The sequence below is a fragment of the Cuculus canorus genome, chromosome 9, assembly GCF_017976375.1.
Source record: "Cuculus canorus isolate bCucCan1 chromosome 9, bCucCan1.pri, whole genome shotgun sequence".
Taxonomy (NCBI): Eukaryota; Metazoa; Chordata; class Aves; order Cuculiformes; family Cuculidae; genus Cuculus; species Cuculus canorus.
The window spans coordinates 18,446,831-18,455,334 of NC_071409.1; positions in this window are offsets into that span (position 1 = coordinate 18,446,831).

The window sequence follows — 8,504 nt, forward strand, 5'->3', positions numbered from 1 at the left end:
ACCATGTGTGGACTTAATAGAACAGATAAATCACCATCAGCTCGGAAAGCAGACTTCTTCCACCAAAGTTAGTGGAGTTACTGAACTCAAGACGTTATTTTAGATAAAATATCTTTTTTCTGCAAAGTGTTTTGTTGAACATTTCGGCCACCTAGAGGTATTTCACTGAAAACTTCAACCCAACAGTTTTGCATTCAAGGCTACACTGGCACATGCAGCAGCCATAGGTGAGGTTAGCTGCCTGGTATGTGGCAGCCTGGGGTGAGGACACCAACAGAAAGCTATCCTGGCATGGGAGCTATCCTGGCGTATGATTCTTCCCATTTTTCATGAAGGTTTCATGAAAGAGCTCAGTTTTGTTCGCATATCTTGAATTTTTCTAGGACAAGCCAGGGCACTGGAGATCAGCTCTGGCGATCAGCACTGGCCCCCCAGGATGGTACTACTACACCACCGCCCTGGTACAGTCCTACTGGTGATGAAGCTACCATAAGAGGAACAAGCGAGGCTTGTAGTGCTAAAAAAATACTGGAGTTTTTTCATATCCCTTATCCTTGGGGACAGGTTTATTAAGAAACAGAAGGGCAAGAGGCTCAGACTAGAACAAAACGTGGCAAGAGTTGTCTGCCTAGTTCTCTGCAGGTATGGGAGAGGAAACCTGATGCTCCCTCTGAGCTACCCTTTAGGATTTCTGCAACGTGTCTGGTGTCCCTCCGAGATCTCTGCTGACTGTTGTGTGATGTTTCTTTAAGTGATCTGTTATGCCTGTCTGTTTGTTAATCTCTGGCAGTGAAAGATCTGGGAGCATGCACATAGAAGGTCAGATTTTGGGGGTTTTTTTAATTCAAAAAACAAAGCTGGAAGATTATTTTAGAAGTGAAGAGGTTTTCCTTTTTGGTAGAGGAGGTTTCACCGTTTTTCTAAAAAGCTGGAGGGTTCCAGAAAAAAATTAATCTTCTCCCCAAATAAAAAAGTCTTACTTGAAAACACCTTTAGTAACAACTCAATTCTCTTTAATTTCCTCATAAATGTCTCTGTTCTGCCTCTCACCCAGTGGTGTTAGTTCAAATTCAGCTTCCCATTTTTGTCGCTCAGGTCAGAGAGAAAGGGGTCAATTTATTAACCACCTGTAAACATCAACAAAAATGCTCTTAACTCAGAGAATCTTGAAGAACCTTACCAGCAGTATATGCAGGTGAGAGGATAAAATTGCCCCAAAAGTCACCTTTCCATTGAGCATGTCTTGACAAATTTCACAATTTCTTATCAACATTATAGTGCATTCAGTAAATAAGGAAATCAAAGTGACTCACTTTGAGGACAGTGCATTTTGTCTGTCCTGCAGCTCAGAGAAAACCCAGGAATCCTAATTCCAAATTTTCTGGTGTAATTACAGAACCTTTCTCAGTGAAATATTAGCTGTAGGAATTGCTCCTTTGCATCTTGACACATAAATATACACCAGTTAATAGCAGCATAATGGAATAAATTGTCCAGGTCTCATGAAAGCACGTTGAGTAAAACATTTGTTTAGAACAAGTTTAAGACATCAAAGGATGTCTTTAGCTGCTAGAAAAGATAAAAGCAATCATAAAAACTAAGCAACTCTCAGTTTGAAGCTGTGTTCTTAAGCTTTTAAATGCTTTAAAATGAGATTTCTATATTCACATCAGCACATTCCCTCTCATTATCCAGTACTTTTCGGTACACCACACATTACAAGTAACAGGGCAAAGTTTCAGGGTATTGTGTTTTTGCAAGCTGAAAGCCATTGACATTTTAGAACTTCTTCACAATGGGAAAATTGCGCTGGTAGAAGGAATGATTTTCTGTGAGTATAGTTAAACCTGTGCCAGCCAATCTGTGGGTGTTCATTTTTCATTTAAGAACTGTTTATTTTCCCTTAATTTAAATCAATTGAGAATGCATTCAAGTTGAACTAAATGGAGTCCTTTGAATCCAAAATGTGTACATGCCTATAGCTATTTGTACACCCTAGGCTTTATTGTTTCTGAGCCTAAAGTAAACCAGATTGATGCAGCCATCCCGTACAGACAAAGCCTTACTCAGAAATGCCGTGCCTACTGACTATTTGAGTACTGGTGCCTTTTCCAGGCTGATCTTGTAATGTGTTGCTTAAAAGAGTCCACGACCATGGGGCATCTCTGACAGGAAGGCTTGTGGGGTCCTGCTCTAAGCTTTTCCCCTTCCTTTGCTCTGGATGCTCTATGCTATGTCTTGTGCACAGCCAGCCTGAGAGACGCGCAACGTATGCAAAGGAAAAGACGCCACATATTTAACTATATGGCACTCCAAGGAAAGCTCTCATATTTTCAAGGAGGTTTAAGTGATGTGTGACAACAGCCTCATGAGGTGCTCGTACCGCAGGTAATGTGTGTCAAACAGTGCTCTGGAAATTCACTTGAAAACACGTTTAAGAGTATGACTATCAGATTTGATAGCCCATTAAACATTTGTTCCTTTTGAGAGGTTTCTCTCTCATTTTTTTCTCTGAAGGGATGATAGGAAAATCCTAGACCTCCTAAGCTGAAGGAGGGAGAGCTAATCTTCCTTTATTTCTAAATCAACAGTTTTCCCCTATTGAGACATATGCTTCGGAACAAGAGGATATGACCAGTGACACCCGACTATTGATGCCACTCCTTGTAAGCTTAATTCCCTTATTAACCTAACCCTACAAAATAAATTAGACATCAAAATATTGACAGATGTGACAAGAGCAGAAGCTCCACAGGGTTATGCCCTGAAAGATCCCTTAATATGCTATTTATTTTTCCAAATGTTTTCTAGTCACTGTTAGGTGACAAAGCTGGTAATCCAATTCTTGAAGGTAACTATCAAATTCTTGCCGAGCAGCTACCTGCACCTAGTCCAAGGTTATGCTGTTATTTAACTTTATATTTGTACGTGGAAAATTAGGCAAAAACAATCCACAAACCACTGCAGCCTAGGAAAATCCCAGACGTCCTTCCTCCTTTCTGCAGGGCAGCCAGGGTTGTGTAGCACCGTTGGGTGTAGGTCTCCCGTCTTTGCAGGATCCTGCTGCTCCCATCCTGCTGCGTGCTGCTCATCCACATTTAGCACTCTGTGGCCAGGGCACTGTCAGCTGCCCTTGTTGTGCTGGTAAGCCCCATGAGAACTACAGGGAGGTGTTTGAATGTACCCTTGTTGACCATATTGCATTTTTACTTCCACATTTGTGCAAATGTGCATGGAGACCAGCATCAGCAGCTGTGTTGAGCACCAGATGTTATCTGTGTTGAACAAGTTTCTGGTGTGCTGGGCCATTGTGATGGTGGCCGCAGCGGAAAAACTATAAACTCTTGAACCTGTGCAAGGACATTGCTGAGGAGACTGGAAAAGCCGAAGATTTCCCTCACTTCTTCATCTGATTGGTGTGAGTAATATACGTAAAATCTTTACTGAACTCTAATGTTCCCAGATGTACACAATAAGCTTTCCCTCTCACCTACCTGAATGATGTTCTTCAGCTAAGCATCTAATTTGGTCTTTTGAGTGGTTCACTAAGATAGGATTCATAGTGTTTCACAAAGTTTTCTCATCTGAGATTCCCTTAACATTCAGGCTTCTCCTGTGTACCAAGCAAGGTTTATAGATTGAGCTTGGGGTGATCTACATGCTGGTTACACCTGTGATGTGTTAAAAAAGCCTGGGCAAACTTGGTGGAATCTAGCCATATGAGGCCAAAATCCAGTACTACTTTGTGAGTCAGAGCATCAGAGAAATGGAACTGCAGTATGGTTGTCTTGCAGGAAAAGAGGGGTGACTCTTGTGCCCTGATATACAGTCACGTGAAATAGAAGAGTTGAAGCCTCTTGTTCTTAGGTGAAAAACCTGTATGTCTTCAAGTGCCTGAACTTTGGAAGTGTCTGAAATCCAAATCAGGACTCTAATAGCTTAAGCCTCATCCCTAACTGAAATAACAGAAAACACCTACATTCTTTACGAGTGTTCATGTCATAACTATCTCCTCTAAGCAGCAATTAAGCTGCTGGGTTTGGGGCTGTATCTCATTATAAAATGTAATTACAAAGGAATTGGATTAATTGGTTCCTGAATTATTTACATAGACATAAATATTGCACATGACATCAGTGTTAAACACGGTATTGGTATGAAGAGAGGAAGGTGTAAAGCCTGACTTTGCTTCTTTCTTTGCCTTAAAAGTTTTGTCTGAAGTTGACAGCTCGTGGATCTGAGAAATACCCCCAGCATGGACCACACAGCCTGGAGGAAGCTGCTGCAGCAACCACGTCTTCCCAACAAACTGTCACTGCCTATTGATGTGGTGTGATTTCTTTCCTTTTCTCTCTCTCTCTCTCTCTCTCTCTCTCTCTCTCTCTCTCTCTGTCTCCTTCCCATTACCTTACCGTGTGTGTGTCGGATAGGATTCGAGTGACCTTGGTTGCATTCAGGGATCAGATTGTGCTCTGAACAGGTTGGTGTATGTTCCTGTAACTTTGGGAAGTTGCACCCCCATGTCTCGGCTGTAGACCCGAGAATAAATATCACTTTTGATTTTCACCCTGAGAGTGACCTTGTCATATTCCGGATCACTGCACGGATTAATGATCCCCCCTGCAGGCCTGGACGCTAGCGTGTGGCTCATGGGTCTGGGATGGGACAGAAGGGAATGATGATACAGTGATCTGTTTCTTTAGTTTTTCCTCCCTAAAAGGCTAGAAAAGTTGAAGTTTGTTTAAAAACTATTTACACTGTTAATGTGTATTCATCACCTTATCAGCTTTTATAGAGGTATACTTCCCTGATAAAGCTATTCTGTGTGCTTTTGTAATCTCTCCAAGTCACTACAAATAATAAGCATTGAGAGTTCTCTCTTGTCAATACAATGAAGTCAATCTTCTGTTGCGGTATAATTTAGAGCTAGGGGAAATGACTGATTTCACAGATATTAACTTTATCGAATATACAAACAACAGATGTATTATAGAGGAAAGAAATTTTGTGCAAGCAGCACAAAGAATTCCAGCAATCAGCAAATTCAATCTGGTTCTGACACCATAGCGTTTCCATAGTCTAACACTGCTTGTCAGCTGTAAAAATAGTATAATACAAAGATGTGGCAAAGAGAAAACCAGGCAGGCTATTTAGTATGCAAAGAACCAAGAACCCTAAACAGGACACATTTATGAAAACAAAAAATATGCTTTGAAATAAAATTGTCATCTCTAAATTTATCTAATCTTATGTTTCAGGGAACATGGGGTCAGGAAGAAATTTGTGGAAAAGCAAAATACACTGTTGAAGTGGGAAAAGTCCACACTGCTCCTCATGGGGCAGACTAGGCAATGGAGAACCTGTGCCTGTATCTTTATGATCCTTCCGCCAACTGTCTTAGGGTGACCAGACCAGCGGTTGGGATTAGTTACCTGGTAAAACTATATTCACTGTGTGATTTATGGCTTTCTATTTTGCCATCTTTCTGTAAGATAAATAGAGAAACCCATACTGCAGCAACGGCTACAGACAGAGGAGGTGGTGCATGCAAAGGCTGGCACCCTGGGGAAACCTGCAGCCAGGGAGAATGGAAAGTAAAGTGTCAAAGAAAGGATCCTTCCATTGTTGAAGTGGTCTACAGTGGCAGATGGGGAACTCGTGTGATGGCAGGGAGCCAGGGCTGTGGAAATTAAAATTTTCTCTTGTTTTTCTGATCCCACATTGCATTGTAGCTAGCTGCTCTTGCTGGCTTTGGGAGCTGTAACCAGCTCATCTCTGAGTGTATTTGAAGTTCTGTGCATTTCTGAAACGTAGAACACAAACTGCGGTAGAAGTGGAGAGGTTTTTGTGTTCTCTGGCAGAAAAGACTTAGGGAGAATATTTTGGGCCGTGACCTGCAGCATCAAGCCCCAGAATTTTCAGCCCTTTCGTGGGAGCTGAAATAGTTGAAAACGGCATGAAAGAAAGCTGTGGCCTGGAATAGCACAGTTTGAAGTTTCTTTGGTAGCAGTAAGCATAGAAAGAAATGGAAATTTTAACAGAGAGCTTCTGACAGGCACATTTTTTTCAGCTTGATTTACAGGGCTTTTAATGTGCAATAAATCACCAATTATAATTATAAATTAGCACAGTCTGAGTGGTTTGGCTACAGCTCTAGGAGTCGGGGTTGAAGTGACCAATCTCAACCATTTGTGCACTTAGTGATTCCACAGAGATGGTAATGATTATTTTCTGGGCTCTTACTTGTGATGTCTACAGTTTTCTTTCGACCTGTCATCTGGGTGGTAGTTTCTTTAGTTTTAGCAGTTCAGCCACTGGTGTCAGCCAAAGACAAAGAAAAGACAGCCCAAAGTATACAGCACAAATGTTGTACACATCCTAACTGCAGTCAGATGTCACCACAGGCCTTGTTTCTCTTGCGGGAGCTCCAGAACACTAGGATTTGGACCAAGAAAGCATAGGGTATGGATGGGGCTGAAGTCAGTCTGTTATGTGAAGAGCTGGTCGAAAACACAGACTGGAAGACTTATTTTGTAGGAAAGGCAGTATTGTTAGTGTTGGGATCTTAGGTTTCTGGCAATTTGACAATTTTTAAAGGAGAAAGTCAAAACAAATCATTCTGATTTGCTTGTGTAAATTAATTTCATTTTGCCTTATTAAGATGGTAAACTAAATCTGCTATTTTGCATAAGACAATATTTTAGGATGGTTTGACATTATCAAGAGGAAATGGCTCAACGTTATGGAAACAGTACAATTTTGTGACTTTGTCTCTGGAAGAGCTTGCTTTTCCCTCAATAGCAATTAAAAATAAATTTTAAGATGCCAGTATTTCCCCTGAAATTCAGAAATTCAGCTTTCTGGAAAGCCTTCATGTTATATAAGATGAAAACTTTCCTATACTGGGAAAACCCTCGGTCACTCATGTTTTGTGAAGTTTCAACCTTTAAGTCACCTTCCCTGGTAGAAAGCAGCTAGAATAAAAGCCAGATTCAGAGGCCAGGAGTTCCTGGGTGCAATTGCTGGTGTGATGTTTGCTGGTGGGACATAAGGAGTGATTTTTGCAGTAGTCCTTTTGTCTCCAGCTCACTTAGGTTGGGCTAACGCTTGCCAAAGTGCTGTTCAACTGTGCAGACTGACCTTTACGTAACATTGAATCCTGTTGTCTTCATGCTCACTTTAGTTTTGGTGATGCTGAATACCCTGATTCCATGCTAGCTGTGATCCTCCTTTGGGTTGTAAACTTGGAGAATTAACGGCACTTTGCTCTGTGGTCTCACATCACCCACTTCCCTCCCAGCTTGCTACAACAGGATGGCTTAAATACACAGACAAGTAGAAACCAGGTCTGCAGAGAAATGTAATGTCTGTGTAACACATCTGTGAAAGCCAGCTGTTAGCTTCCCAACCACCAGTCAGCTTGTACAAGTATGGGCGGGGAGTAAGCTGCTCCTGGGCATACACTGCATCTTCTCTCTGCTGTCCTGGGCTGGCAGACAAGTAGGCACTGTGGTGACATATTTGTTTTCTGAGATGAGTGAGAAGTGGATAGAGAAGTTTTTGACTGACTTAATTAACGTACCAAAGTCTCACAGGAGTCTCTGTCAAAGTCATCTGTCTACCCGTGTCGTGGTTTAGAAACTTAATCACAGGGAAACTTGCCCAAAATCATAAATACTCACTCTTAACCCTGAGGATCAGATCATTTATATGCCTAGGCTGTGGTGTTGGATAGACCATGGGAATGTTAAGGAATGGATGAGAATTAAATACAAGCTTCCATTTTTGCATTCCAGCTCTTCTACCCTCAAAAGCCAACAGTGCTGTGTAGTCAGGAGACTTCAGTTGAGGGCCTATTATGTGTTTTTAGGGCCCTTTGACTATGGAATAGGATCATGCCATTGTAAATTAGTGTTTAAATCATTATCTTTACTGATCTGATTTAAACACTGGTGTAGTCCTGTGTCTCTCAGATGGTGGGTTGTGATTGCTCAAGCAATGCAAAACATTTGGTTTCTTTTTTTTAAAAAAAAGTGGAAAAATGATGGGGGTGTTCAGTATCAGATGGCAGCAGTCATTCAGCAGCTCAGATGGGGAAGTGGTGATATCTGTAATTATTGGTTGGAAATGTTTACACTATCCAGGGTACTGCTGACATTCAATTGCTGGAAGAGCTCAGTTCCCTGCAGAGCAGGAATTGAACGTAGATGGCTGTAACAGTCATTTCTGCAAGCTCTTAGTCTAGTCTTGAGACCAAGTTCACTGGGAATTAGGAAAGGGCATTGCACAGGTCACTTCCACTTACACATCCACTGGCTTGGATCTCCAGAGGAGGTGTTGATACCATAATGCCCAGCCTCACCTCTGTGACTGGGCGAACTCATCCATGGCTGAAACCCTAGCCATGGGACTGAGGGCACCAGTGCCAGCCCACCACCCCAGCTTGGATGCAGAGCCCTGTCTCATGAGAGCTGCTCAGCCACCAGGCAAAGTGTCTTACAAAC